At 42.9% G+C, this 6,323-nt stretch overlaps 1 pseudogene across 1 annotated transcript; it reads left to right on the top strand.

The window, feature by feature from the left end:
* Positions 1-555: 555 nt before the first annotated feature.
* LOC311143098 (olfactory receptor 52N5-like) lies at positions 556-1,152 on the top strand (annotated as a pseudogene). Its single transcript has one exon. The product of its transcript is annotated as an olfactory receptor 52N5-like (transcript).
* The last annotated feature ends 5,171 nt before the right edge of the window (positions 1,153-6,323 follow it).

The following is a 6,323-nucleotide window of genomic DNA, read 5'->3' as shown; positions in this document are numbered from 1 at the left end:
TGTAATATACTAAATTAAAGGAGAGATTTTTCATTAGCCATTTATTTTTCTTCAGTTTGACTAAGTCATTCCTGTTTTAAATTAAATTGGCGGCAGTGTCGGGATTTGATTATAATATCATTTCTTTTTTGATTGATTGGAACTGTATCTTATGTGTTTTCTATTAATTATCTTCTCTCTTTCAGGTCTCTCCGCCCCTCAGATGGAGAACCATACTGTACATACAACAAGCATTTTCTCCTCCTGGAGGGGTTAAAGGTCACCCACCAGTCCACCTACCCTGTCTTCATCATCCTCCTCGTTATCTACATCTTCTCAATGGTGGCCAACATCGGCCTCGCAGTGGTGATCTCCATGAAGAGGAGCCTGCATCAACCCATGTAAATCCTCCTTTGCAACATGTATTTTAACGATGCTTTCAGTATCACCACCTTCATACCTCGAGTGCTGAGTGACATTTTCAAAGTAAGTGCAGAAAGATATATTACCTTAGTTGAGTGTGCCATACAAGCGTTCTGCGGTCACATGTTTAGTACGACCGGACATACAATAATAATGATCATGGCGTTTGACAGGTATATGGCCATCTGCAACCCTTTGCGATACGCCACCATCATGAACAACAAAATGCTGGTAAAACTGAGTGTGTTTGGCTGGGGGTGGCCTTTCTCTTTGTGACGGTCCTTATAGGTCTCTCTGTCCGCTTATCACGCTGCCGGTCAAACGTTTTCAACCCTTTCTGTGACAACGCCTCGTTATTCAAGCTCTCCTGTGAGAATGTGTTTATAAATTACATATACGGACTATTTTTTCACTGCGCTCTTTCTTATCGCTTCCATTGTGAGTGTGGCTCTGACATACATTAGGATCACCATTGTTTGTGTGAGGAGTAAGAGCAAGTCGCTAAACAGGAAAGCCCTGCACACCTGTTTCACACACCTGGCTGCATACCTCATTATGCTGATGACAGGTTTCATCATTGTCTTTCTTCATCAGTACCCACAGTGGTCAAACCACAGGAAAGTGGCGTCCATTATATTTCCCCTGGTTCCTGCTTGTCTTAACCCAATTATATATGGGCTGCAGTCCAAAGAGATTCACAAAGTGGTAAATAATATGTTCCAGTCTAAGATTATGTCTCTTCGATTGTAATATACTTTTTAATGTGTAAAGGTGAATAAAAAGTGTTTGTCCCTATTGAAATGCCCCAATTGTAATGCAATCTTGGTCAACCAGGGACAATGTTAACAAGGGTCAGCAAATTCAATCTTATGCACATCTGTCAAAGCAGCAGAGTTATTTGCTGAGGCCTAAGGGCGACTATGACAAATGTTCTCCTCTTTGCCATTAACGCTAATCTATCAATTCACCCTGCCCACAGCCCCACTCTTGTATATTTATACATTGTCACGCCTGCTCCCGCTCCCCATCCCTGGCGCTCGAGGCCGCCAGGCTGTTCATCATTATGCACACCTGTCACCTTCGTTACGCGCATCAGCGCTTCATTGGACTCACCTGGACTTTATCACTGCTTAATTACCTTCCCTATATCTGTCTGTTCCTCAGTTTGATCCCTGTGTCTGCATTAATGTTGTTTTGTTTCCGTTGTCCAGACGCTGTCGGTGGTTTGTTCCTGTCTGTTTTTTCATTAAATGTTCACTGTACATGCTTCTCGTCTCCAAGCGTCTGTCCTTACAGAGCGATTGAATTAAATGTAAACAGTATTCTTCCATTCCCCTTAATTTACTCTGAGCACAAAAGCCCTTAGCTGAATGCTCTAATTACATTTTGATCAATTAATGTCAGTCTTTGTGATTTTCTCCACCCCCCTCCAGGTGTCGCCCATCTTCCCCATTATCCCCAGTGCATTTATACCTGTGTTCTCTGTCTGTTGCCAGTTCATTTTGTTTCGCCAAGCCTACCAGCGGTTTTCCCCTTGCTCCTGTCTAGCTCTAGCTCAAGTTCCAGTCGGAAGAGGTTCATCATTGGAAAACAGCTGAAAAGCATAGGCGTATCGACATATAAGTGATATTCTAGCCAGATTTTCAATCCACTGAATGAGCTGCTAAATTCATAGATCTGTGGTTACGTAAGTACAGTGCCTTCAGAAAGTATTCACACAACTTGACTTTTTCCCCAAAAAATTGTGTTACAGCCTGAATTTAAAATGGATTAAATTGAGTTTTTTTTTGCCACTGGCCTACACACAATACCCATAATGTCAAAGCAGAGTTAATGTTTTTCAATATTTTGTACAAATTAATTACAAATGAAAAAGTGAAATGTCTTGAGTCAATAAGTATTCAACCCTTTTGTTATTGCAAGCCTAAATAAGTTCAGGAGTAAAAATGTGCTTAACAAGTCATATAATAAGTTGCATGGACTCACTCTGTGTGCAATAATAGTGTATAACATGATTTTCGAATGACCACCTTAACTTTGTACCCCACACATACAATCATCTGTAAGGTCCCTCAGTCGAGCAGTGAATTTCAAACACAGATTCAACCACAAAGAACAGGGAGGTTTTCCAATGCCTCGCAAAGAAGGGCACCTATTGGTAGATGGGTAAAAAAAAGAAACAGACACTGAATATCCCTTTGAGCATGGTGAAATTATTAATTACACTTTGGATGTCACAACGATACAGGCCTTCATAACTCAGTTGCTGGAGAGGAAGGAAACCACTCAGGGATTTCACCATGAGGCCAATGGTGACTTTAAAACAGTTAGAGTTGAATGGCTGTGATAGGAGAACTGAGGATGGATAACAACATGGTAGTTACTCCACAATTGTCAAAGTGAAAATAAGTCTGTACAGAATAATGTGGCAAATAAATTAACTTTTTGTCCTGAATACAAAGCATTATGTTTGGGGCAAATCCAACACAACACATCACATCACTGAGTACCACGTTTCATATTTTCAAGCATGGTGGTGGCTGCATCATCTAATGGATATGCTCGTCATCAGCAAGGACTTTTATTTTTTATATAAAAAGAAACGGAATAGAGTTAAGCACAGGCAAAATCCTAGAGGAAAACCTAGTTCAGTCTGCTTTCCAACAGACACTGGGAGACAAATTCAACTTTCAGCAGGACAATAACCTACGCTAAAACTCAAGGCCAAATATACACTGGAGTTGCTTACCATGATGACGTTGAATGTTCCTGAGTGGGCTAGTTAGTTTTGACTTAAATCAGCTTGAAAATGGCTGTCTAGCAATGATCAACAACCAACTTGACAGAGCTTAAAGAGTTTAAAAAATCATAATGGGTAAATATTGTACAATTCAAGTGTACAAAGCACTTAGAGATTTACCCAAAAAGACTCACAGCTGTAATCGCTACCAAAGGTGATTCTTACATTTATTGACTCAGGGGGTTGAATAATTATCTAATGAAGATATATTGTTTAATTTTCATTAATAAAAAAACACAATTAAATCAATTTTAATCCCAATTTGTAACACAACAATTTGTGGAAAAAGTAAATGGGTGTGAATGCTGTATATGTCTATGTTTGGTTCAGATTTTGTCAAGTCTGGACCGGCATGATTTCAATGTCCACAGACTTCAGGTCCGGACCAGCTTATATTTGGCCCAAACATAGACGTCAATACAGTGCCTTCAGAAAGTATTCATACCCCTTGAGTTATTCCACATTTTGTTGTGTTACAGCCTGAATCTACACCCATAATGACAAAGTGAAAACATGTTTTTAGAAATTTATGAAAATGTATTGAAAATGATATCTCATTTAATAATAATATGCCATTTAGCAGACGCTTTTATCCAAAGCGACTTACAGTCATGCGTGCATACATTTTTTTTGTGTATGGGTGGTCCCGGGGATCGAACCCACTACCTTGGCGTTACAATCGCCGTGCTCTACCAGCTGAGCTACAGAGGACCACAATTTACATAAGTATTCACACCCAATACTTTGTAGAAGCACCATTTACAGTAATTACAGCTGTGAGTCTTTCTGGGTAAGTGTCTAAGAGCTTTCCACACCTGGATTATGCAATATTTGCACATTATTATTTTCAAAATTCTTCAAGCTCTGTCAAATTGGTTGTTGACTATTGCTAGACAACCTTTTCAAGTCTTGCCATAGATTTTCAAGTAGATTTAAGTCAAAATGGTAACTTGGCCACTCAGGAACGTTCACTCTCTTCTTGGTAAGAAACTCCAGTGTAGATGTGGCCTTGTGTTTTAGGTTATGATCCTGCTTAAAGGTGCATTCTTCTCTCAGTGTCTGGTGGAAAGCAGACTGAACCAGGTTTTCCTCTAGGATTTTGCCTGTGCTTAGCACCATTCCATTTATTTTTCATCCTAAAAAACTCCCCAGTCCTTAACGATGACAAGCATACCCATAACGTGATGCAGCCACCACTATGCTTGGAAATATGGAGAGTGGTACTCCGTAATGTGTTGTATTGGATTTGCTCTAAACATAGACACGGACACGGATGCTCTAAACATAGACACGGACACGAATTATCTGTTTAGTGTGTTAACACACTATTGGTAGTTTGTTGTAACCAAGTATTGGTGCTAAACTGTGTGTTATTGGATGCTAGCATGCTAGTTAGCTATGGCGTCATAGTTAGCTAGCTGAATAAAGTAAGTTGAGTCTATTCCTTGAAACATTGAACAGCTGTAGTTTACAACAATTCTAATTTCTAAAGTGGAAGTTGGGAGAGTTTTATACGGGTGGTTCAGTGAAACAATTATAGTTTCTGAGGTGGAAGTTGGGAGAGTTATATGTTTTGGTGAGGGAGGCCCTGCTCTCTCCTTTCCCAGATGTTTAGTTCATTTCATTCCGATCTCCTCTGCATTATTGTAGCCATCTGCTACAGCCTGTCAACTATGCCTCTGCCTATCCCTGTTCTCTCCTCTCCGCACAGGCTACACAAACGCCTCACACCGCGTGGCTGCTGCCTCTCTAACCTGGTGGTCACTGCACGCACCACACACCTGGAGTTCCAGGTCTCAGGCAGCCTCTGGAACTGCCGTTCTGCTGCCAACAAGGCTGACTTCATCCCAGCCTATGCTACCCTCCAGTCCCTCGACTTCCTGGCGCTGACGGAAACATGGATTACCACTGAAAACACTGCTACTCCTACTGCTCTCTCCTCGTCTGACCATGGGTTCTCGCATACCCCGAGAGCATCTGGTCAGAGGGGTGGTGGCACAGGAATCCTCATCTCTCCCAAGTGGTCATTCTCAATTTTTCCCCTAACCCATCTGTCTATCTCCTCATTTGAGTTCCACGCTGTCACAGTCACTAGCCCATTTAAGCTTAATATCCTTGTCATCTATCGCCCTCCAGGTTCCCTTGGAGAGTTCATCAATGAGCTTGACGCCTTGATAAGTTCCTTTCCTGAGGATGGCTCACCCCTCACAGTTTTGGGGGATTTCAACCTCCCTACGTCTACATTTGACTCATTTCTCTCTGCCTCCTTCTTTCCACTCCTCTCCTCTTTTGACCTCACCCTCTCACCGTCCCCCCCTACTCACAAGGCAGCCAATACGCTTGACTTCATCTTTACTAGATGTTGCTCTTCTACTAATCTCACTGCAACTCCCCTCCATGTCTCCGACCACTACTTTGTATCCTTTTCTCTCTCGCTCTCCTCCAACACTACTCACTCTGCCCCTACACAGATGGTAACGCGCCGCCGCAACCTTGGCTCTCTCTCTCCCACTACTCTCTCCTCTTCCATCCTATCATCTCTTCCCTCTGCTCAATCCTTCTCCCTCCAATCTCCTGATTCTGCCTCCTCAACCCTCCTCTCCTCCCTTTCTGCATCCTTTGACTCCCTGTGTCCCCTATCCTCCCGGCCGGCTCGGTCCTCCCCTCCAGCTCCGTGGCTTGATGACTCATTGCGAGCTCACAGAACAGAGCTCCGGGCAGCTGAGCGGAAATGGAAGAAAACTAAACTCCCTGCCGACCTGGCATCTTTTCACTCCCTCCTCTCTACATTTTCTTCATCTGTTTCTGCTGCTAAGGCCACTTTCTACCACTCTAAATTCCAAGCATCTGCCTCTAACCCTAGGAAGCTCTTTGCCACATTCTCCTCACTGCTGAATCCTCCCCCCCACCCCCCCCCCCCCCTCCTCCCTCTCTGTGGATGACTTCGTCAACCACTTTGAAAAGAAGGTTGACGACATCCGATCCTCGTTTATTAAGTCTAATGACACTGCTGGTCCTGCTCACACTGCCCTACCCTATGCTTTGACTTCTTTCTCCCCTCTCTCTCCAGATAAAATCTTGCGACTTGTGACTGCAGGCCGCCCAACAACCTGCCCGCTTG

Source organism: Coregonus lavaretus (assembly GCF_964263955.1).
Source record: "Coregonus lavaretus genome assembly, chromosome: 15".
NCBI classification, from domain to species: Eukaryota; Metazoa; Chordata; class Actinopteri; order Salmoniformes; family Salmonidae; genus Coregonus; species Coregonus lavaretus.
Note: the sequence above shows the minus strand (reverse complement) of the source record. Positions and strands in the feature narration are given on the sequence as shown.